We start from the raw sequence: 26,756 nt of genomic DNA, 5'->3' as shown, positions 1-26,756 counted from the left end.
CGAGACTTCGTACCATCACAAGAAGGCCAAAATAGCTCAGTTTTCTTAATATTCAGTTCAAGACCCAAAGTTGGACCCGTCACCTTAATGATATCCAGCACTTTAGCCACCTCCATTGAATCTCCAATGACTGTCCCATCATCAAGATACCAGGCATGAAGAAGAAGCTTGCAATTGTCTCGAATCTAATGCACAAGGGGGTGTAAAACCAAGGAAAAAAGGAGTGGTCCCAATGGGTCTCCTTGTTGAACCCCTGTGGTGGACCAAATATTATCATCCCCAAGATATAGTCTTGATGGCTGCCCATATAAAAATTCCACCCACAAGGAAATAGAAGGGCATCTGATCCTTACCTCATGAAGTAAAGCTGATCTATCCACCATATTAAATGCATTAGAAAAATCAACTGTAAGCATTGCAAGAGACCCATCAGTGTGGCGCTCACTCAATACCCTGTTGGCGCTATGTAATATGGCCTCCGCACCACCCGACACACCAACCCCAAACTGGAAATCATTAAGGTATTTGGTCATTTCTTTGCCAACCCCTTTCAGAGCCACCTTAGAAACCAAACGCCTCCATATAGTACCCACTGCAATAGGTCGGATCCCGTTGTCGGGTTTTAAAAGCGGTGTAAGAGGAGCAGACGCGACAAACTCTGCCAAAGTAGACGGACATCTCCCTCCTAACCATAAATTAACCACTGCAGTGATAGCACATATGAGGTCAGTGGCAATAGCCGACCCTTCTCCACAAAGAGCATCCAAAATATGTTGCGCTCTCAAACCGTCCCTCCCACAAGAAGTTCCTTTGGGAAACGATTTAATGCAACCAAGGACACTATCAACCTCTGCCACAAGAGGAGGCTCGGAATAAGTCATGTTCGGCATAGCTGGCGGCTTCTTGTACGGGTGTTTAGCTTCTAAAGCCTTTGTGGTATCAGAATTGTAAGGTGCAACACCAGATGAGCATAACACCTTTACTGCAGCAGTAAAGTGACCATCCGCAACTTTTCGAAGACACTGTTTAACGTTATTGTTGACAAGATCCCCCTCCTTTTGAATATCCATGTCACCTTGGCCTAAGGACCTCAAACTAGAACCATTTAACAGATTTTTAATTAACATGGTAATACCGTCAACTTTCCCCCATGTGGCTAAAGAACTCATTATTGAATGACGTTGCATGGCTTTCCTATTCCCGGACCTGCTTTCGTGCCTATTTTTGTGTCTGAACACCTGTAAAGTGCAACGAGGAAGAAGTAACAGCCTAACCCACGCATCAACAGAATCTGGTTAAGCAACCACTTTATAGAGTGTTGTTTTCAAAGCTTGCGAAAAGGCCATCCGACAACTATGAGGGATACTCTTGAAGGTAACGATAGGTGCCTTAAGTACACGATCAAGGAAGGAGACATCCAACACGAAGGACTCATGAACAGTTGTCTCGGGGCCCTTGATAAAAGGTTTCGAAATCCCAATAATGTGTGTATCCGAGTCAATTGCATGATCGTTAAACTTCACAATGCCATCAGGGTGATGACAAGCACGTTTCAAGCTCTGAAGGTTCATGCAATCCCCACACAACCATTGATCCAACACCTTCAATGTTTGTTTAAAATTGAAGTTTGTAAAGTTTGTTTTCTATATAAAGTTTGTTTTCTATAGATATAAAGTGACAATTTATATGTTCACACGAAAAATTATTACAAATTTTATTATGAAAGAATCTCCTGAAATTAAAATTTTGCTTAAAGGTATCAGATGACATTGAGCCACCTCTGAGGGTGGTCTATGGGTTTGGACTGATAGGGCGGACAGATGTACGATCTTCCTTTCAGATATGTGCTAGCCTAGCACCCTATGGTTCCATACCTAAAGAATGAAGGTGATTGGGTAGGCCAATGATCCGTAAATGATCCAATTTGTTGTTAAACAAAAAACAGAATTAACCTAAAATGCACTATTGCTATGTTAATATAACTCAAAATATGATCCGCAAACTAGATTGGCAACTTTGGTGAACAATGGCTCTAATCGCTGGGTTTGGTGAATTTTTTCGGTGGCATCTACGAAGAATTTATTGTTTGTTGCTTCAACCGCTCCAGTCTCGTCTATCATGAAGTGGAATAGTTGGGTTCAAAAAAATTTAACATCGATGCTTGGTGTCACAGCCCCGACCCCTATACCCCGGGAGGGGAACCGTGAACGTTGAGTGGTAGTATCGATGTTTATTAAAATAATTTGCAGCGGAATATTTCATCAGAACCGTAGTTAGGAAAATTAATCAGAGTTGTAAAAACACCATAATTCTTATTTCATAAACTGGGATAAAAACCCATTTTTATACAAACAAAAGTTTTATAGGGATAAACCCTAATTTACAAAACACATTTCTTTATTCTGGTGACAAGCCACCTATTTAAGCTGGAAGCCCGTAGGCATCATTCCTTTGTCTCTAACAAGTCACCTGAAACATGTTTAAAAATATTTGATCAGCAGGAAATACTGGTGAGTACATTCATTTATAAATGACACATTTTACAGTTACAACATTAAGATGTTTTTACATCTGCCTGCTTACAAATTACCGAAAGGTACTTGTCACTCGACCGTATCTGTGACTGTGGTCATATTACTTATTGGCTAACACTTGTCCAATAAGTAACGTGTAATAGCCCAGTAGGCAAGCCTTGTATACAAAATCCCACAATACCAGTAGTAACCATCCCATAAGTCTACAGAGACTTAATCACTGTAATGTAGTTTAAATCTTTTGAAAATATTTAAACTATCCGTCATGAGTTTGATGGTTTTGGAAAAGCATCATGACAGTGTTGGAAAATCAATTCTCTCACGCAAATATGAGTTATGCAAAAATTTCGAATGTCTCACCTTGCAAGTTTATATTTAACAAGCCTTCTGGTATTAAGCACCTAGATTAAACACAATGTAGTATATTTCTATTAGTATAAACCCATAATCATAACGATAATCACGAGACATGAAACTTTACACGATAGCACAATGTCATGCCTTGGTTAGGTAGAGCTTTTGGATTCGTGTTATAAAAGTTCCTTTCAATCGGAGAGGTACCGTTACAATTACTTGGTATAATACTGGCCTTATATATAAGAAATACGAGAGAAAACATGATTTTTGGGACGAGTTTGTGAATTCCAGATTGCTGCCCTATTTATGCTTGAATTTGAGCATCTTCGCGTATCGCGAAGGAAATCTTCACGTATCGCGAAGTTGCAGTAGGGTTGCCGAGTCAGCCCTAGCTATGCCACGTGGCGTGACACGTGTCAGGCTACGTGTCAATGTTGCGTAGCTTTCACGTCACATCTTCGCGTATCGCGAAGATGCAAAAACACTAAGGCGACCGAGCGTGCGAAGTGCGCCATCAAAGCGCCACATGGCGCCTATCGCACTTCACCCGTGCCCGTGCACGTTGGGTGCAACACCCTCCGCTAGGACTACTGGGTGTGATTTGGCACATAAGAATATTATCATGTGAACTCTCTTCCTTATAAAGAGCTTACAAGTTTTGTACTCTAGCGATGTGGGACAAGAGTTAGAAATCTTATTTATATCATGGTGGAAGCCTTCCATTTTCTTCCCTCCACCAATGTGGGATGGAATTTTCCTTTACATTTTCCATTCTTTCTTTTACTTCTTCTCTTTTCTTTCTCATTTCTTCATTTCTTTCTTTGATTAGTTTATTCTTTATTATGGTTTGTTATACTTGGAGGTGAAAATGGGTAGGATCACGTCTCTAAAGGCGCTTGCTAGTAGAAATATCGAGCCGGGTGGGGGGGTGGGGGGCTCCACGACTTGTATATTATGTGCGGATCAAGAGGAAACTAGCGATCATCTTTTTACATCGTGTTACTGTGTTACGGTGGTTTGGCAAAGAATTTCCATTTGGTGTCAAATTTCTCGTATTTATGCTTTCTCGGTTACCAACTTACTCAAGATTCAGGAAACGAGTAATTTGGATCATAGGAAATGTAAGGTGTTGTATGATACTTGTTGGTGCAGTTGGATGGCAGAAATGATCTCATCTTCTCAAATATCCCGGTTAGCTTATCGAAATATATGGAGGGCATAAAATTGTTGTGTTATCTTTGGGTGAAAAATCGATCTCCCCTCAAAAATATTAGATGGATAGATTGGTGTAATTTCATTTTGTAACCTTGTTGGGTTGTTGTTTGGTTCCTAGCGTCTCGTTGGTTGTTTTATTGAAATTTGTCATTCCAAAGAAAAAAAAAAGAAAAAAAGAAAGAAAACTAGATAGGTAACTTTCTAAAATACATATAAACTGTTTGGGCCAAAATATGTTGGAAGCTTGTTATTGAAGGTTTCATGATGTATAATAAATGTTGGGTCCTTGTTTCCTACTTATTGTACAATGATAGGTTTAGCTAATTGGGGCAGCTTCTAATAGTTGCAATCAACTTATTGAATAATTAAGGTTTTTAGAAATTATCTGTTTAAACACTGTATGTTTGCCAAATTCTTGTATTCGCCCGCCCTACCTGTAAATTGACGATTTACGACTCTTTATGATACATTGGACGACACTTACTTAACATTAATGTCGTCTGGTCTCCACTCTATCTATACCCATTATTATGTTCTTTTGCCACACACGTCACTATTAACATTAGAGATTATGGATCCAGAGAACTAGCACGTTTTTAATTGATAACGAAAGTTTTAGTTTTTTTTTATTTTAATTATAGTATAGTAAGTTAGTTATACGTCGTTGATGTCAACTTCTCTTTTGATGTTGTGGACAAAAGAGGAAATAATAATTGAATTGCCACCGGTGTTGATGGTGAAGAAGATGGTGATAGGCGACATACAACGTTATTCACAGAGGTAGCAAGCATGTGTATGTACGAGTATAACCAATGTAGATGAACACGTTAATGGTGTTGATATATGAAAGACACCGTGTATTCTACGATCATATAATTAAGTTTATTTTATCAAAGAAGTATTAATTATATCTAATAGGATCGTGTAAAAATATCTTCTTATTAATACTACTAAAGTAACATGAAATAGAAATGAGTCCATCAACAATGTATCAAGTTGCATCTTGTAATTAAATGCACATGGATGATATTGGTAAATGAGGCTAATTGTTTTATGTATAATGAGATTGTAATTTCTTTATTCATAAATGAAGGCATGACACAAACACATGCTATGTTTTTATGTTGTAGGATCCTAACCAATTTTACCTAGAGTTTACGGTTATAGATCGATACTCATAGTTAGGATTTCGCTAGAAATTATTTAAAAGCGTTATGCGATCACATTTGTCACGCGCTCTCGAGGACCAGAATGCACTACTTCAACTCTTTCTTTTTGTTAATGTGTGATCATGGATTCATAAGTAGTCTAAGATCATGTTTTGATCCTTAATCAAGTGAGAACATAAATGTTTCAATTCTCAATAAAAACAAAATTAATATATTTTTGGCGTTTAAAATCAATCCAGTTTGATACAACTTGTACACTAATAAAGTCTACTGTAATTTTACTAACGCATTTAAAAGTTATTAAAACACTTTTAGCATTATTGATGATTAATGAGAGTTAATAGCATCCACACTCCACAGTTATAAAAGTTTATCCACTTTAGAACCGACCTATTCCAGGGTCATAAAAGGAAGAATAAATGTGGCATAAATTAAAACCATTTGGTGTGTATGTTCATAAGTTTTTTAAAACAACTTTATTTTTTTCTTATTTGTTGAATACTATTGTAAATAAAAAATAATACTCCGTATATATATTTAAAACATATACGACAAACCGTATTATATCTCTAGTCTTTTAGATGAAAGAAAAACCACGACGATGATGGTGGGTAGTGATGAACGGTCGTGAGGCGATTATAGCGAGGGTTGTGGTGTGTTTTTACTGAACTTGTTCAATAAAAGTTTAGAACCAAAATAATTTTGATTTCACAAGGTTTGACTCTTGGGGTCATACCGTACGAAATACCTAAGTGTTATATGTTTGTTGGCCATTAAAATATATGAAAATAATTGAATACAGGCCTCATCGAATTAAAATGATTAAGTGAGTTTATAAAAATATGTTTAAACCCACAAATCTAGGGATGTTTTATACTTTTATAGCCAAGAGATAATCTTTCGGTATAATAAATCAAGCACACCTTAAGCTTTCGTACAATCATATAATACCATAATAAAATAAAATAATTGTATGTTGGCAGACCATCTTCAACAGTTTTTGGTTTAAACCAGTCATATCACTACCATCAGTTTTCTTAAAAACCACTTTTTTTACTCCAATAATACATCTTCTCAAACCATCTTTATATTTCCACATCATTACTTACTTTTACATTTATTTTAAATAAGAATTTCACAATATTATAAAATATTTAATTTTTATTTAAATAAATAGCAATATAATAAAAATTTAGTAAAAAATAGATTAACTAAAATATAACAAATAAATAATATTACATAATTTAAAATGACAATTACTCAACAAAATGAAAGAGAGATAATTTGAAACCTTTGCCTAATAATAAAACCTATGAATTATTATTATTAACCGTCCACTAATGGTCCATTAAATCATTCTGAAGTGCTTGATGAGCTTCATTGTTACGTAAATATCTTTTTCTAGGACTTCTTGTAACGTTTTTTTTTTCTAGACTTCTTATAATATTTTTTTTATTCGAATTAAGCATTATAAAATAGATAATAAATCGTTAAATAATTAGCCGTTAAGAAATTTAATCGTTAAACTTGCCGTTACGTAAAAAATAAACAAACAAAAAAAATACATAATTTTTGAAATAAATATAAAAAAAATATGTATATATGTATAATATTTTAATATATTTTATAAATGTAAATATGAGTGTGGGGGGGGGGGGGTTGAAAGATGTGATGTTGGGGCCCACAATGGGTTGTTTTTGGTGGTTTGAAAAATCAAACTTAGACTTTGGTTTGTGATATAAACCAAGCTCTCCAATAATTACTTGGTTTTTGGGTTGGTTTGAACCAACAAAAAACCATCATTGGAGATGGTCTTAGGAAAAAAGTTAAAAGTGGTTACGTAATAAGTAATAAACTAATAACCGAGCCCTGTATAAATGTAATAAATAACAAAAATAATAATAATAAACATATTAAACTTAGCTACTCTTTGTTACGTGTAAAGGCTTTATTTGGAGTAAACTGTGGTTTTTGTCCCTATGTTTTGTCTAAATATGTGGTTTTAGTCCAATAGTTTCAAATATCATTTCACTTGCAATTAACTCGACCCCAACAATCCCGTTAAGTCTGATTATTAAACCCATCAGCGTCTTCCTCACGTGAGGGGCAATTTTATCAATTTTTCCCAAAATACACCTCAGCCTCTCATGCGAAGAGGCTTGTGAATTAAGGTTGGGTTTTATTTGAGGAGAAAAAAGGACAAAACTGCCTCTCATGTGAGGGGCAAGCTAATGGGTTTAACGATCAGACTTAACGGGGTTAGCGGGTCGGGTTTAATTGCAAGTGAAATAAAGCCATATGGACGAAAATCACATATTTAAATTTTTTGGACTAAAATCGCAGATTTAGACAAAACACATGGACGAAAACCATATTTTATTTTTTTATTTATAATAATCAAAAAAATTTTATATGTATCATTCTGATTTCTTTAGCGATTGTATGGTCCCACGAGCCTCATTAAACTTCAAATTTCACATTAGAAATTCAAAGTTATAATACTATTTGAAAAGTTTTGTGTTCTTTATTTATAACTTTGAAAACCAAGAAAAACAAATGTTTGGTAAAGCTATAATAATAAAAATAAACGCATACACGTCATTTGATTTTATAAAATAACCTTAAATTTGATTCAACACGCAAAGAGTTGTATTATCTTATGAAAAGTTTCGTACGCTATTGAACTATATACAATGAATCATTAAATCATTAAATAATAATATATATCCCTCTATGTTAATAATTTTGCTACTTTATTTAAGGTTTTATTCCTAAGTCATAATTAAATTTTATATGTTCTGGTCCTAAGCTATCAGTGTCTTAAGAAAATAGATCTGAATTATCCAATCATTCCAGTTTAACCGAGCCCCGAACCACATAATAGTTCGGTAAGCATGTACCAAACAACCCATGGTTGAACTGGCTGGTTACGTGGAACATGGGTCAAATTGGTGAATCGTGAACTGACGAATCCTGAGCCCCACCACACCTAGTTTGAAACGGTCATTAACCCCATCGTTTGTTATCTCTCGTTGTTGATGTGACAGATAGAATAATGAGAGGAACACGATAATGCAGAGAATGTGAGTTTCTTTTTATATCTCGTGTCTCTCTTATTGTTAACTAACTTTGATTATTCAAAGGTAGAATATGATCGTATTAGAGACTTCTTGGAAAAGTGCAAGAGAATATTTGAGGGTTTTCTTGTTAGATAAGAACATTGTTTTAGAAGTTTGCTTGATTATGATTTTCACTATGGGTGACAATCTTGCCAGCTTAATGGTCGTGTATGGTTGTCTTAATTGACAAATAGGTGGATTGAGTTGATGAAGCCGAACAAGGCTTGTCTATTTATTCATGGTAAATGCTTGGACACGTTTACCAAACGGGTTTAGGGTTGATATGTAGTAATAAATGGGATAAAAGGAGTCATAAGTAATTTGACTGTTGTACTTATAAAAACCATATTTTAATTAATATTTTATTTAAACGTTGTTTTTAATGTTTGAACCTTCACCATTTTGATGGGTGGTAGTCGTTACTACAACTTTGCAACCATTGGAACATCCTCTTTGAGGACGAAAAATAACATGCTTATGATACGAGTTAAGCATAATAACTCAAAATTAACTGTTTCATGTAAAACTTAATTATTTCGTGTGGTTTCGTATATGTTTGGAGTATTGTTACATACTTTCACCTTCTATTTTCTACTTTATAGCAGCGAAGATGAGTTTATTCTTTGTATCATTAATGTATTGTAATATTCAAGTTTTACTTTCACACAAGTGTAACAAGTTTTCATTATAGTAAAGTATAATTTAAAATAAAAACTTAACTTTTATTTGAGTGACATGCAATAAAGTTAATGCTTAATAATCATTATTATTTGCAATGATTTGAGAAGAAAAGTGAAAATAAAGTTAATGTCTGATTTAACATATCTTTTATAAAGTTGTAGCATTTACATGCATATTACTTTTTTAAGCATTATTAGTTAACCAAAAAAAAAAGAAAAAAGGAGTTTGTTAGAGAAAAAGTAATAAAAAAAGATGCGATGTAAAAATGAAGTAATTATTAATTTATTATAAAACCTTCCACTAGCCATGTGGATTAGTTTGGCATCAAAACCCGGAAAGGATTAGATTGTATAAAACATATATCATATTAGCAAATTTTATAATAGCAAAAAGTTTGTTCCACTATTCAAATCATATTTAATTTTAATTATACTTCATACATTAAAACAGTTTAATTTTCTTTTTATCAAAGATTCATATATTAGAAAATTTATACTTCTTTTCTTGTAAAAAAAATAAAAGCTCAAAAAAATACATCCATAGCTTGTTAGGTTGTAGTTCAGTTTTCTTGTAGTATATGACATATATAAATACGTAGTAATGACATAATGTTAATGAGATGCTAAAAGGTATCAAAAATACGTAGTATCAACAATCGAGTGAAAGGTCAAGACCAATATAACTAAATCTACTTCTACTAATAAAAGAAAATAATTCTAGACATATGTCATTCTATGGTTAATTCTCACTATCAAATTCCCGCCCAAATCACTTCTCTTCTATCTATGGAAAAGAATAAAAAAATATATCTTTGTTCTAAATATAGTACTGATTATAAATTCAACATATCGTATTAATTAGTCAATCTCCATTAATTGAATTATTAATGTTATAAATTATATTGTAAACATACTTAATATAAAAAAAATATTAATATATATAATAATTATGTGTCATAAAGGTATTTTCTTTAAAATTAAAATGTATATAAAAGAGTTTATGTTTAAAGAGTACACGAATATTTAATTTTTGAGACATCCTCATATTGAATAAAACTATAATAATTTTGTTTACTTTTTACAAAATATTTAATGTTTAATACGTCTTAAATTCATAGACAAATTTTTTATTTTTTATATTTACTATAAGATTATTGTCACAGTTGAACAATAGTGTGTTTATAAGGACAACATGAAAGTTGTTCAAAAAGGAAAATTTGGTGTCTTTTTTGGTTTATGGTTTAGGGTATGGAGTGAAAAACATTTTTGTGAAAGACTTTAACTACATCTTTCAGATTTAAAGGTATTATTGTTTTAAATGTTGCTTTCAGTGGCATTGTTTCATTATTGTATACCGATGGTAGAACAACCCATTCTCAATTTAAAATTCAAATAAATTTGATGATATAAAGTGACTATATTTGTAATACATTTTTTACACAATAGAAAGAGACTAAATCATCTTTTATTTTATTTGTATTAAATTATTCATTGTAATTTATACATTAACTTATACCGTGTAATACACGGGTTTCTAAAGCTAGTTTATTATAACTAGGATTCCTTCTTTTTTTAGTCTAAAGCTCATCCCTTCTTACATGTATGGTATATATTATAGAGGAAAGTTAACGTACAAATTAAATTAACGTGTTAATTATGAGAATCAAGTAAATTAATTATATATACAAACAGTGTAATTATGTAATTACATCATATTTAAATTATGTAATTACTCTATTATCCAGCACTGTTGTAGCCAAGTTAGTCCATGTGTAAATTGTTGGTTGGATATTTTGTGAACCTAGGTATTTTCTTGTGTTATTCTATGTCAGTTACAAGGTGCCTCCTATGCCAAACGAGTTAGTTGTCAACCTTAGATCGTGTCTTTCTTAATTGCTTATATCTTGAAATCGAAAAGTCATTACCCGTGTTATGTTGAGAATATTTTTGGTCAACTTGACTATTTTACATATTTCCCGATTAACTGATTTTTTATACACTCGTAACACATTTTACATAAAGCTAAATGTATGATGTATGCTTTATGGTATTATCCTCATGTCAATAAAGTGCAATTTGAAGATAATCCTTGATCGTCGGTCGCCACCATTTTATGCACAAAACAAAGCTTCTTAAAGCATCAACAAGAGCTAGACGAACACGACTATTCACAACACTATCATATAAATCTTTATCAATACTTTGTGGGTTTTAATTAACGAACCCGCTATACAGAGATGACACAATATATGATTATTTAAAAGGATAAAAAGACTTAACACTCCTTTTAAACCTAGCATTAGATAGGACTTAGCCGTCATCGTTCACATGATGGATCTGACGAAACAAACCATAAAAGAGGAATGGGTACATGCAAGGGAAAGATTTATGGGTTCTAAACTACAAAGCAAACCCATCCCCACCCATGTGGGTAGATTGTCAAATTACAATTCATGGCAATCCTTAATTTGCCATGAAGAATATATGAATATTGGAAAATATAAACGTGTAATTAATTATTATTACATATAAATACCACTAACTCTTTACCATTTTATTCACTCAGATCTTCCATCATTTTTATTCATTCAAAACCTCCATCACTTTTATTCACTCAAACCCTCATTAACTAATTTCTCAAACGATGATATCGGAATATTCATACCGCCAAACGATTCCGATAACGACATTCTTTTAAATGATAATAGCATACAATTTTTCAAAGATCCCATAGGGCAAGCCGAAGAAGAAGACACAACAACAACATCATCATCATCATCATATAACTAGCCGAAGGATCATTTAGTTTAAATTTTCGTATTTTAATTTTTTTTATTTGAACTGTCGCATTTTATTTTCCCGGTTTTCAGTTATTTTATATTTTAATCTTAATGGAATTTTAATTTTAATTACATTTAATTGTTTTATTTATCTTAGATTATAAAAAGCAAAAAACACACAATGTTCTAGGGGTACTTGCGGGTAGGTGTCGCCGATGATTTTATGGTTTGTGGGTATATGAGGATAGAAATGAGATAACAATGCAAGATTAACCGGTGCATTAGTAATACCCATATGTGCTCCTTCCCCTCTAACAACTAGGGGTGAGCAACTTAACCGTAATAACCGTTAACCGAACCATAACCGACATAACCGAACCGATTATAACCGATAATCGACATAACCGATGGATCGGTTTATTGAATTTTTAAAAACCGCCATTTATGGGTCGGTTTTGGTTAAATATATATCCAAAATCACCATAACCGAACCGACCGATTTATTTAACCAACAACATGTTTGGGATTAACTTTCACCAAACATATTGTTGGATTATACTATTTTGATGTTTTTGGTTCTACGTTTGTTATAAAATAAAGTTGAATTTCATTGTTTGATTATATAATGTCATTCTTTTTTGAATATTTGGTATCAATATTATGGATTATATAGTTTGTTGGATTATGGCATGTCGTTTTTTTGCAAAATTGATACCAAACTTTTAGGCCCAATTACATTGTTTTGGTTATGGTTAACCGACTCACTATGACATTCAAAACCAACTAACTGAAACCGCCATAACAGGTCGATTATGGTTATGATTATCCATTAACTGACATATCAGTTATGATTATGAGTTTGACTTAAAACTATTCTAAACCGACCCATACACACCCCTACCGCCAACTATTGATCATATAGTATTACCCTATAGCATGGTTTATATACCAAATTATTGAAATAACCTCTTTCCTCTAGTCAACCTTGAGAGGCCCCATCCCCTTTATCTTGCAAGTCTCCCCACTAAAGAGAGAGAGAGTTATATAAAGATTGTTTTCAGACACATAAAGATTCAGACAAATACATACATTTTCACACGCCTTTAGAGACGCAAATAGAGATTCAGATACACATACATACAAACAAACAAACAAAAAGTAGCAGCTTATAGAAACAAACATAACATTATATTATATTATATTGTATTGAAGAAAGAGAGCGTGTGAGTGAAAGGCCAAATCACAAATGTGCAGCAGCAGCAGCAGCAGCATTAGCATTTGGTCTCTGCACTATTTCCTCCTTTATTAAAGTGCTTCCGGTATTCATATTGTCTCACTTCCACCTTTTCCGGCACCTTTCTATTAATAATATTCCGTCTCCGTTATCTTTTCGGCGTGTTTTGCCGCCGGTCATCAAATTTAGGCCCTTTTTTTTACGGAAAGCCGTAATCGCACTCCGATGAATCTCTGGTGGTTTTAGTATCGGTGATTTGAACAAACGAGCAATGAAGGTGCCTGTAACCAGTTCCGGATCGATATTAACTGTGAATCCTGGCGAAGGTAAGCTTAACAAGTTCTCGGCTATCGAATCATTTTCTAACCAATTGTTGTTAACATGTTCATATCCTATGCCGCGTATGGTTTATAACCATAGGCTATGAACATCTTAACATGTCGTAAGCCTATGCTTATAAACCATACGCTATATTGGCTATGAACATCTTTATATGTTGTAATCGGTTAGAAAAATAACTGAAACTGTTATGAATCGTTCAGTACAGTTATTTTTCTAACCGATTATTAGTTGTAACTTATCGATAACTTAAGTGGCTATCGATTCAATTTCCAAGGAATGGTTAAGATGTTCATAGCCTTTTAACATTGTTATGAACAACTTAACTTTTAGCCTAGAACACAGGCTATGAGCATGTTAACATGTTGTAATCAGTAGGAAAAATAACTGAAATTGCTATTGCTATGAATAATATTAGTTATTTTTCTAATTGATTCCGGATAATTTGTTAAGATGTTCATAGCCTAGAGCATAGACCATGAACATCTTAACAACCCATAATTGTTCGGAAAAATAACTGAAATTGCTATTGCTATGAATAATATGAGTTATTTTTCCGAACGAACACGGGTGCAAAAAGTTAGTAATAACATTTTTCACTTTCATATTACCGACCGAATTAGGTGGAGGGAATAGCAGTATAATAAACCCGGAGCTATGGCAAGCCTGTGCCGGACCTCTGGTCAACTTACCGGCTGCTGGGACCCACGTCGTTTATTTTCCTCAAGGACACAGCGAACAGGTTCTATTCTATTCTACGCCTTTTTCTTATTTTTTTGTTGTTGCTACCTTGCGCCGGTAGAGTCTAACGTGAGCCGAATCTGTAACAGTTTATAGGTTTCCGTCATTTTCATTTTAGTGATTCTGTTAAAGTTCTCACTTGTACAGTTGTACAAGTATTAATGCATATTGTACAACTAGCATGAGGCGTGAGTGTATTAGACACTATTAATTAGGTTTAGCAGTTGTACGGTACAACTTTTTACTGCCAGAAAAGAGGAAAGTTGTAAATTTTTGTAAGATGGAGATTTAAGTGATTTAACCTTTTTGGAGGCACTTTTTATAAAAGGAAAACCCCTTTCTTTTTTAGTTAAAGATCGTAACATGTGAGAATATGGTGACGTATATTTTTGTATGCGGTTTCTGAAATACGCAGAGTCACGCATGTTACAGTTGGGGTGAGTTTTGGTGAAAAGGTAATGCGGGACCCCAATCTTCAACTTAAAAGGAAAACCCCCTTTTTTTGTTAAAGATCGTAACATGTGAGAATATGGTGACGTCTATTTTTGTATACAGTTTCTGAAATGCGTAGAGTCACGCATGTTACAGTTGGGGTGAGTTTTGGTGAAAAGGTAATGCGGGGCCCCAATCTTTAACTTAAAAGGAAAACCACTTTACTTTTTGTTAAAGATCGTAACATGTGAGAATATGGTGACGTCTATTTTGTATACGGTTTCTGAAATGCATAGAGTTACACATGTTACAGTTGGGGTGAGTTTTGGTGAAAAGGTTATGCGGGGCCGCAACCTTCAACTTACTATTTTTATAATCAGGTTGTGCTGACGATTGGTAGTTGGTTAAAAGAATACACGATTGGTTGTTGGTTAAAAGAAAACACTTGTTGTTAGAAAGGTTAATATCATTACAGGAAATGTGTGCGTTATTATTTAGAATCACATAAAATAGTTTCCTTCAACAATTTTATACACATTAAAGGCCCTCCCTCCACATGTTAAATTTGCACAAAATTTGTACTCCCTTCGTCTCATTAGAAGTGTCATGTTTTGAAAAGTATAAAGTTTAAGGTGGATTGAATGATTACTTTTTTTGCATATCAAATGACAATAATACCCTTGGAAATTGGGTCCACCAATATTGCTTATTAATACTAGTTTTGTGTGATTATGGGTAAATTTGGAAATTGGCTAATAAAGTTTGAAAGTGGACATTTGTAATCGGACAAATATAAAGGGAAATATGGACACTTCTAATGGAACGAAGGGAGTAATTTTTTTTTACTTGTGAACTTCCTGTATTTTCTCATAAATGCCCTCCGCATGTTCAATGTTCGTCTTTATTTTCCATTTTTTATTAAATAAGTTGATAAAAGCAAATTTTCAAAAACAGTACAATAAATATATATATGAGCGCGGATAACGTACCGCAAAATAAAATAAAATAAATCAAACATATAAAATGGTTTGCATAATTAAAACTTGTTAAAAAGTTATAAACAAATTATTTTTATAGGTATCATAATGTAGTTTGTCAAATAATGTTTTCATGATTTCATCCGCTCATAGCTAAGAGACATTTCTTTTTTCAAGTTTAACATGTGAAGGAACTTTTAAGATAAAAAAAACAGAAAATATGATGGTTTTTTATATGCAAAATATTTATGAGACTATTACGAGAAAAAACCGAAAGTTAGGAGTTTGGCTATATCTATAACTAGTTTTAGAGCCCGTGTCATACACAGGATAATTCAAATTATAAAATTGTAAGTAAAACAAATAATTACATAGCGTATATGAAAAAAAAATGTATTACATCTATGCGTGTATCTATACAATGTGTACATAAATTGATTTTATTTATATCACAAAATGATTTTTTTAAATGAACTTAATAAAAAAATGCACGTGCAAAAACGTACCCGAGAATGTTTCTTTCTATTGAAAAATTCATTCTCGGTGTCATATATGTATGATTGAAAGAATTTTGGTTATGAACAATTTCGGAAATAAGACTTCTCATATGATAGTAGTTTTAACCACTCAGCCTAAATACAAAAGAAACGTTACCTTTATTGATATATTTATCAATTTACCACCCATCAAAGGAAAGCAGGACATTAAATTGTAGCAATGGATGTTCTTCAAGAACTATGTTTTTCTGAGCCACACCATGAAAAATATTTTGATAAGTTTCAGAGGGCTTCTCGACTTTGTCATAATGACAACATAAAAAATAACATGTTAACCCATTCAATTTTGTGAATATTTTGTTTCATTTGAGCATAGTTTTCCATGACATGCTTCTCAAACAACGTTCTTATCACCATTTAAGGAAAAATTAATGTTGACATAAATATTTCAAATTTGATAAAAGTTAGAAGCATTGATAGGCATGGGATTGGCATGTCGAAAGTATTGCAATCTTTTCTTAAATTTTAATAGTTTAGGGGAAAATGGTCAATTGGCCAAATCCCAAACCTTTTGATTATTTCAAAAAAATGCCTTTAAAATTTTTTTTTAACCTGAATCATGTTTAAAATTCTAACTTTCATACTTTTGACATTAACAAATTTGACGATAAATCTATTTTGCATTCTCAAACTTTTAAAAGTACTCAAAATTTTCATTTTTGACCCGCAACAAATTTTGACCTAAATGTAGTTAACTTGTACCAAAAATCTATTTACCAACTTTTGACCCAAAAAAAACAAATTTAAGTTCCGCAAAAAACCTGAAACAATTTTCATTTGAAAAACATGATTTGTTGTTGATTTTTGGAATTCACCAAGTATTTTGAAATATATAGTAAAATAATATGTTAATATTTATATTTATAAAAATATATAGATATTATATAAATATAGTGTAAAAGGAAAGTGAATAATTATTGATTTATTACATATATTAGGGTATATTAGTTTTGGAGGGAAAAAAATTGTGAGAATTAACCAAAACATGACAAGTGTCCACATTTATTTTACTTTATTAGAATATAGGTAGATTTCATATAAACATTTATTTTCTATTATTACAAACGGGTGGTGAAGTATTGTTGAAATTAATGCTTGATCTGCTGCAATGCACATGTTATAGTGATGGTTGGTGAAATGGAACTATCTTCTCTGCAACTTCTCTTTGGTCTTTACTACCATAGGTTCAGCTAATGCAAGTCTTGATATCTTTTGGCCTTTATGATACATAAACTACAAATATATTATATGATTATGATATTCTTTCTTTAGGACCCACTTGCCATTTCCTTTTGACATTCAATAATATTTGATTATAATACATTAATACATGTTTTCAGGTTGCTGCATCTATGAAAAAGGATGTGGATGCTCAAGTTCCAAGCTATCCAAATCTTCAGTCAAAATTGTTGTGCATCCTTCATAATGTCACGTTGCATGTACGCTGCTGCTTATTAATCATTTTTGTTGTTTTAAGTAGTGGTGTAGAACTCGCTTATTAATCGGATTGTAATTCTTATATGTTAGTTTTCAAAATTATACATATAGTTTTGATAACTTAGCATAAAAGTTCACATAAATACTTCAGTATTCACATAAACAATTAAACGTAAATATAACAAATTAATGAGAAAACCGATAACTGGGCTTAACGGGTTAAAACTAAGGTCTGGTTGCCTTTAAAATAACCTGATTTGGGCTGACTAGCGATTACTCTATTAGTTGCACTGATTAGCTGAAAATTAATCATTAACCCACCGATTAGTGATTAATCATAGATCAATCCCGATTTTTACAACACTGGTTTTAAATACGAGTTACTTTTAGAACTTTGTTACAGAAAATGTTTTTTTTTCAGGCTGATACAGAAACAGATGAAGTATATGCGCAGATGACACTCCAACCCGTTCCTTCGGTATGGACGTTTGTAATTCATTGAGCTTGAATTTAGGTTACCGACTATAATTCATAATTGTTTATCATTAGCAGTTTGATAGAGAAGCACTATTGAGGTCAGATTTGTCAATGAAAGCACACAAGCCACACACCGAGTTTTTTTGCAAAACTTTGACAGCAAGTGATACTAGCACTCATGGTGGTTTTTCTGTTCCTCGTCGAGCAGCCGAGAAAATCTTTCCGCCTCTTGTGAGTTCAACTTTCTTTCAGTAGACGTTGATTAACTTTTGACTCGGTCAACTCATCTGGCCCGTTTTCTTTTAATTTTGCTAATTATACCGGTTTGATGCGTTAGATATTAAACCTTAATCTGAATCAACCCAATCATAAAGTTAGAAAACTTATGTTTTATGTGATAACATTCAATATTTCTTTTTTTCTTTCATAGGATTTTTCTATGCAACCACCAGCACAAGAGCTTGTGGCACGAGATTTACATGACAATGCATGGACGTTTCGCCATATTTATCGTGGTAAGTAGTAAAAGAACATCTAAAAAAATATTTTTTTTTCTATATTGAACCAAACTAATCATTCTTCAAAATTCAGGTCAACCCAAACGTCACCTGCTCACAACCGGTTGGAGTCTGTTCGTTAGCGGGAAGAGGCTTTTTGCAGGAGACTCGGTATTGTTTATTAGGTAACTCCATTACCACATTTAAGTTTGTGCAATTTTTATATATAATATGATTAATATTCGATACATTTATATAACAGGGATGAGAAACAACAGCTTCTATTGGGTATTAAACGCGCTAACAGACAGCCAGCAAATTTATCATCATCAGTTTTGTCTAGTGATAGTATGCATATTGGAGTCTTAGCTGCTGCAGCCCATGCAGCTGCAAACAACAGCCCTTTTACTGTGTTCTATAATCCAAGGTAAATTAAATTTACTTTCTAATTAATATTCATTTCAAATTTACTAATTTTTTAGAACAGGGCGAGCCCGTCAGAATTTGTGATCCCGTTAGCCAAGTAATATAAAGCAGTCTGCAGTAACCAAATCTCTCTCGGCATGCGGTTCCGGATGATGTTTGAGACTGAAGAATCGAGTACAAGAAGGTAATAATATTTTAAACACATTTGCTTCTTTTTCATATATTATAATTTTGATAAAAAATACTTTAGTCTTTAATGAAAATAATTATTGCAGGTATATGGGTACGATTACTGGTATCAGTGATCTTGATGGTGTTAGATGGGAAAACTCGCAATGGCGTAACCTGCAGGTATGTATTTATAACTTATTGTTTGTGTTGGAATATTTAGGGTCAACTAAAGCGTTAACCGTGATAATCACAGGTTGGTTGGGATGAGGCAACTGCTGGTGAAAGGCGTAACCGTGTATCGATTTGGGAAATAGAGCCCATTACAGCTCCGTTTATCATCTACCCAACCCCACCTTTTTACCAAACGAAACAACCCCGCCAGTTTGGTGATGAGTCAGGGGTTCTTGATAATATGTTCAAGAGAACAATGCCATGGCTAGGTGAAGATATGTCCGTGAAGGATCCAGGTCTGAGTTTAGTACAGTGGATGAACATGCAGCAGCAAAACCCGTCTCTGGCTAATCAAATCCAACCGGGTTATTTGAACCCGTTGACCGGCCCGGTTGTTCAAAACTATGGTGGACCACAAATGCTTAATCAGAGTAACCTTCAATTTAATAACGTCAATAGTCAACGGTCAATGCCTGCCACGACAAACCCATTAGCCATGATGATGCAGCCACAGCAGTTGACCGACCTGACCCAGCAGACGGTTAGTCAAAATCTGGTCAACCAAACACTAACTCGGAACCAAGTTCAGTCACAGATTCAGCCTCAGAATATTCTTCAACTTCAACAACAGCAACAGCAACAGCAGCAGCAGCAACAGATGATGTCTGTCAGTCAAAGTCAAAGTCAAAGCCAAAGCCAACAAAAAATCCAGTTGCCGTCCCAATTACCCGATCAGCAATATAGTCAAAAGCTACAGACACCCGAGAGTCAGGTTCAACTTCTACAGAAGTTTCATCAACAGCGGCAGTCACTTTTAGCACAACAAGGGCAACATCCAATCAACCAAATTACCGAAATGCCGCCTCAACCACCTGCCACGTCGCTACCTCAACAGATGTTGAGAAATAATAACGACCCGAGTCTTAGATTTTCACATCATTCTCAGAAACCAAAGGTTCAACAAGAGTTGTCAGGTCAGATAACAGGGCCCGCCATGATGACAATTAATCAGCTCTCGACAAATGGCAGCAGTTTACTGACTGGAACTGGCAGTGATGATGTTCCATCATGTTCCACGTCACCATCAACCAATAACGGTCATAATGTGGGCCCGTCTATGACCAATGGTCGAGTTCCAGCTTCCACTCATTTAATAAATACAAGCGGTTTGGAGACAATGTCAGCATCAAATAGAAACTTTGGTAAAGATTTGCAGCAAAAACAAGATATGTTGAATGCATCCAAGATTCAAAACCAAGGGTTTTTAGCTCCGCAAGCATACTTGCAGCAGCAGAATCTCGGCGGGCCCCAGATGGATTACTTGGACAGCTCGTCATCAGCGACTTCAGTTTGCCTTTCTCACAATGAGGTTCATCTGCAACAACCTCATCATAACAACTCAAATCATTTGTCTTTTGACTCGCAAGCATTGCCATTTAGAGACGCAATCCAAGACGGTGAAGTTCAAAACGATATTCCATTTGGAGTAAACATGTCATCCTTCATTCCTGATCCTTTGATCACAAAAGGAATGATTTCAAGTTACGAAAATAATATTCCCGTTAAAGACACTCAACCCGAACTCTCGTCCTCTATGGTCTCTCAATCGTTTGGAGTTCCCGATATGACTTTCAACTCCATTAATTCAACTACCATAAATGACGCCGCTTTATTAAATAACGATGTTTGGGCCCCACCGCCACAACCGTTTCAGCGAATGCGAACGTATACCAAGGTATTGGATCATTTCCTTTCAGGCCATTTTTTTTATTTCACTTGTTCTAACGCGTCTGAGTTGAAATGTAGGTGTATAAACGAGGAGCAGTTGGACGATCAATTGATATTAGTGCATATTCAGGGTATGATGAGCTTAAACAAGACCTGGCCCGAAGGTTTGGCATCGAGGGTCAACTGGAAGACCGACAAAGAATCGGCTGGAAACTCGTTTACGTGGATCACGAGGGTGATGTTCTCCTTGTTGGGGATGACCCTTGGGAGTAAGTCCACAATCTTCTTTATTACAAAACATTATATCATTTCATCAATAATGTTACTTTTTGTTAATTGTATGTTATGTTATTATTTTACAGGGAGTTTGTAAACTGTGTAAGACGCATCAAAATATTGTCACCACAAGAAGTTCAGCTGATGAGTTTGGATGGGGATATCGGCAGCAATGGTGGTGTTGGTGTTGTTCCACATCAAGCTTGTAGCAGTTCCAGTGGTGGACAAGTGTAAACACTGTATCGTCTTTCCACTTACGTTTAACGTCTAAGAAATAGGCAGCTATGTGCCCACTCGTGTTCTTATTAATTCATGAATGGGTGGTTAATCCAGTTGTTAAACTTATCATGTCTAGTTGCCATGTTGTATTAGATAATTGAGCTATTGAAGGCTATTTATGGTAAAAAGTTCAACATATTTGATCATCCAAGTGTATGCAAAGATTTTGGTAAATGCATTTTAATCAAACTTAATTACTTAATTACTTGTAAACCATCTTTTCATAAACAGGTCATTAGCGTGTCACGTCAACCTACTTAACACGATAGGCTAAACATATTATACGCATCGTAAACAGGTTAAACGGACAGAGTTCAAACCAAAGCCATTAGCCCCAAACACATATTTCCGTACCCATAATGATCCCAGAACATGTAACAAAACACAAACTTAACTTTTTCATAGTATTTGCTAAATAAAATAATTAAAATAACGATCAAAAACAGTGAAACCTGTGTTTTACATAAACTATTCGTCGGCAATAGCATCATCCTCGCTTCCTTCAGATTCTGAATCATCATCTTCTTGCTCTTTCTCCCCACCACTATTTCCTGCATCAAAAACGTTACCAAAAATTACTGTGCTGGAGCATAATCCATCCTCGATCTTGATAAGCTCGAGGGTCAATCTCGATAAGCTCGAGGGTCAATCTCGGTCCAATCTCTTGAAGCTTGACAGCACTTTTAGTAGACGCCTTATTAACTCTCCCGACATCACTTGCTAAGCTTACAGTTGCCGCTTCCTCATCTCCCTCACTTTCTGATCCGTAACCCACTCTTTTCATCGCAAAACAAAACCAAGTTATTATTTATATCATTACTAAAACACATATTACTGCGTGAAAATGTGCACTGCGTGAAAGAGTGGGAAAAGAAGTGCATACTTTGTGATGAAGTCGCTCACGTCTTGAAGGCTTCTAAGATCAGGCACTTTATGGTTTTGAACAAATTTTCTGATTCTACGGGAAACACCAACGGGCTGCAATCGGATTGAATAGTGTCGAAAGTCAATAAGTTTCGTTTCCTTGTAATTTAGTAGCACGATCCTTTGGCATGATGAAAGTTTAACCTGAAATTACAGTCATATTAATCCATGTATAATATATATAATAACATACATACATATATATATAATATATATTAAAGAAAATACTCACAGTGTTGATATCAATGGCGGGAAAAATGTTTTGAAACATAATAGTAGTCAGCTTCAAATGTTGCTCACCCGTTCCAAAACCCGACATCACAATCTGAAAATATATACAAACAATTAAACACGCATACGTATCAATTATTAAAATTGATAATATTGTATAGAACCATCGTCATCAAACATAAACAAGTTATAAACATGAAGCATGTAAACAAAAAACTTACCAATGGAGGGTTTTTAAAAAGATCTTTTGGTACTCTCGGGCGCAACTGAGCGTTAACAATGTCAACCGCCAACGAGTACTCCTGAATTTTGAAAGTAATAGTGGGACCCTGTGGTGTTCTCGCCACTCTCAAGTACGGTGAAATGCCCGTTTTTGACAACATGAGAAAATGAGTAACTCCCATGGGCCCCGCAACGTTCAAGAAATCTTTAAGCTTGTTTCGTTTCTTCTCCTGCAAGTAACCAAAACAACAACATTATATTATGTGTATATTTTATATAATCAACCAAGTAAGTCAAATAACAGTTTTAACTAATTATTACCTTTAGGTTTAAAGCGGTGTACGGAAGCATCACTTTTCTCAAATCCATTTGCAACTGTTTGAGAGTAGCGGGTAATTTCAACCGTGAAAACACAAAGCTTCTTGGTATCTTGTCACCCGTGACATGATCGACATTTTGCTGAGGTTGCTTCTTTATCGGCTTCACAAAAGCCACCTTCTTTTTCTAAAAGTGTGTGACAACATATAAACAGATTAAGTTGTGTACACGGGCTTAATCATCTTGAATAGCCACATATTGGGGAAAATTACTTACATTGCGAAACCGAGCCATTTGGTGATTAATCGGTGCCCTAAACTATTCTCACAACAGAAACTACATAAAAAACATATGATTAGTACTATTTACACACACACACACGCATATATATCATATATCAAATGGGCCAGGTTTATTTCATTTACTTCAAATTGTTTTGATAAACAGTATGTCAAATGTAATTGTAAGTTTAACTAAATTCACTAAATAAATAAAATATGAAAATGAAATGTTGTTTTAATAAATCTGAATACACGGATTAAATAACAATTGAATTTAGTTTATGTTCATTGCAGCTTGCATCAAAAATAACTTTAATAATTAATATAACTATTCACTACACTGACACCATAATCTATAATTTACGGGTACAGAATAACCGAACAAGAAAACCGCAAAACTGAACCAAAAATCGACGAAGCCGAACCAAAAATTAACCAAAAAGCGGTTATCAGTTATATTTTATACCCTCAATTAACCGAACCAAACCGAGCCAAAAATCGACGAAACCAAACCAAAAAATTAACCGAAAAGCAGTTATCAGTTATTTTTTATACCCTTGATTAACCAAACCAAACCGAAACAAAATTAACCGAAAAGTGCTTCATGTATTTATACCTTCATTTAAGGTATTTATATCTCCATTTCATGTAATTATATATATATATATATATATATTTCATGTACAAATTTTAGCCAAATTTGATTTTGGTTATTAACCAAACCAAACAAAACAAAAAAACCGAAAAATTAATGGAGTAAACCGAACCGATTACCCACAAACCGATTGGTTAACATCCAGCCATTACAAAGTTGCAATCTTTATCTAACATTAATAACAACAAAGAGCAAAGCAACTTGTAATTCGTACCTTATAAGTTATAATTAAACGAAGAACCAATAATATACAGAACGAATTTGGGTTTAATTTACCTGGTTTACGGCAGTTGTGTTAATTGGAGCAAAGGGTTTTGTGTGTTCAGAATATTATTATTATTATTGTTAGGGTTTTGTGTGAACAAGACGATGATGGTTAAAGTCTTACAGCAGAGATGAAGATGGAGTATTTAGGTATGGGCTTTTTTTATAAATTGGGCCAGTTTGGACTCATCAGAGTTCAGGCCCAATCAAATTTTGAGCCTAGCCACTTCTGTTACGAAGGGGTGTTTGGGATTCCTTATTTTACCTCCTCGTAACTTTTTATTAATTTAATAAGTTATAAAAGTGTAACTTATGAAACTTTTCCTCTTACATTATAAGCAATCTCATACACCTTATTACTTTTCAAAAAGTTAATAAGTTATAAGTTGATGAAAATAAGCAATTTCAAACACCCCTGAAATCGGTTACGAACCGGTATAGGAGAAACTAGAGGTGTACAAAACCGATTTTAAACTCAAACCAAACCGTTTTATAAACCGAACCGGTTTGATCAACGGTTGGTCAAAATCGGTTTAGAAGCAAGATAGGCCGGTTTGGTTTAGAACCAGTTTAATTGGTTTTAAACCGGTTTTCCTCAAACCGGTTTGATTGTTCAAAAAGGTGATCGGTACCAAAACAGGCGGCTTGGGTCGGTTCATTAACCGGTTTGGGTGAAAACGGTCTCCTTATACAACCGGTTCGGGTCGGTTTGCCATGAACCGGTCCCAAGCCGGTTTTTTTGTACACCTCTAGGAGAAACCAGTTAATAAGATGTGTAGGAGAATCCTTTTACAAACTGATGTTAAACGTAGGCTGGTCATGCATTCTCAAACATGAGCCGATAAGATACGGTTATTTATAGTGGTACTAATGCTTGATTGTAATCTAACGGCAATACAACCGTTAGAAATCAATTATTGGGAGTCAAGGTTAGATTACACCACAAGTCTCAAAAACACAAAACTGTTCAATCCTCTCAAGTCTCAAGTGGCAAGTGAAGTAAATGTTGTGTTGATACTAAAAGCAAAGATAATCCCTGAAATTTCATCAGGTTCGATTTATGCCTAACATCAGACAATACTAATATGGCTTGTTGCAAGAATTGTTACGTCTTCCTCGAATCCACATCTAGCTCCACTTTACGAGCTCATTTAGCAAAACATTGCAAGACAGTGAAAACTAAATGGGCTCTTAATATAAATGACTGATTTTACAAAGTTAAATTAGTTATGAGGCTCTCATGCCATCACCACTTTGGTGGGATGGTAAAGGCTTTGGCCTTTTGGTGAGAGGTCCAGGGTTCGATTCCTGGCATTGGCGGTATAATGTAAATAGTAGGAGGAAAGCTTGAATGTTCAAAAAAAAAAAAGTTATGAGGCTCTCATAATAATACGATAAGCAAAAGTGTTTATTAATTATTCACAATCTATAATCTCATATATATCGTTCTTATAGCTATCTTTGTCAATTCATTAAGTCTCTATTGTGATTTTATGATAACATGGACCATAATAGTATAATACGACTTCAATAGCCTTCATTATTTTCAAAATTCCTTTTTGCATGTCATTGTTACTACAATTGTCTCATTTGCTCAAATAATTCATTTTGGTAATTTACATTTTAGTGTTGATATGATATAAATGGCCAACTAAATACTTAAATTATTGTTTAATATTATAAAAACTGAGAAAACTTACTGAATCAAACTTTATGCCACAAAAATGCTCTTGGGCTATACTAATGTATACATTAGAGGTGTTCATAAACTGTTAATTCAAACAAATCAGTCCAAACTGAAGTAGATTGACCGTTTGGCTAGCTTGAGATCCGAACCATTGATTTTGGTTGCTTGCATATTTAGTGTTCGTTATTGGAAACCGAACTAACCGCCTAACTTCCGCTAAGCCATATTTTTTTCTCCATTTCTTTTGAAATAAAATGCTATGTACATAACATAGTTATAAATCATCTTTATCAAATATTTACTTATTATGAACTTTTGTATTGAAGAAAACCCTATTCAAAACATAAAAATTCACCGATTAAACCGTCAAACCATTAAGAGTTAAACCCCCGAGTCCGAACAACCACCAAAACAATAAGTCTGGTTAGTCGTTCTTCAAAACCGTAGCAAGCAATTTGGTTCACAATTTTAATCAAAACGACCTATCTATATGTTTAAAAATTGGTATATTTGGTTTTATTAATCCCAGCTATTATTTTTTGGTCACTGTCGGTCCAAACTTTTAACGTATTTGTTCA

The 26,756-nt window shown here is 34.0% G+C and overlaps 1 protein-coding gene and 2 pseudogenes across 3 annotated transcripts in view; 1 reads left to right on the top strand and 2 right to left on the bottom strand.

Annotated features, from left to right (window-relative positions):
* LOC143630847 (FCS-Like Zinc finger 14-like) overlaps nucleotides 1-26,756 on the bottom strand; it is a 43,512-nt gene that overhangs the window by 7,488 nt on the left and 9,268 nt on the right. The window lies entirely within an intron of this gene.
* Nucleotides 13,360-21,753, top strand: LOC143630949 (auxin response factor 19-like; annotated as a pseudogene). Its single transcript, XR_013153265.1, has 13 exons — nucleotides 13,360-13,414; nucleotides 14,051-14,169; nucleotides 17,475-17,573; nucleotides 17,993-18,049; nucleotides 18,121-18,279; nucleotides 18,479-18,563; nucleotides 18,640-18,730; nucleotides 18,808-18,972; nucleotides 19,033-19,155; nucleotides 19,247-19,322; nucleotides 19,396-21,048; nucleotides 21,120-21,310; nucleotides 21,404-21,753. The product of XR_013153265.1 is annotated as an auxin response factor 19-like (transcript).
* LOC143630909 (peter Pan-like protein) lies at nucleotides 22,034-23,585 on the bottom strand (annotated as a pseudogene). The gene is made up of 6 exons (XR_013153259.1): nucleotides 23,568-23,585; nucleotides 23,295-23,477; nucleotides 22,973-23,203; nucleotides 22,753-22,845; nucleotides 22,480-22,664; nucleotides 22,034-22,372 (listed from the first exon to the last, which is right to left on the bottom strand). The product of XR_013153259.1 is annotated as a peter Pan-like protein (transcript).

The sequence above is a fragment of the Bidens hawaiensis genome, unplaced genomic scaffold, assembly GCF_021521415.1.
Source record: "Bidens hawaiensis isolate Kalapana, Puna unplaced genomic scaffold, B.hawaiensis_p1.1 tig00005851_1, whole genome shotgun sequence".
Classification (NCBI taxonomy): domain Eukaryota; kingdom Viridiplantae; phylum Streptophyta; class Magnoliopsida; order Asterales; family Asteraceae; genus Bidens; species Bidens hawaiensis.
This window is presented reverse-complemented; position numbering and strand designations above follow the sequence as displayed.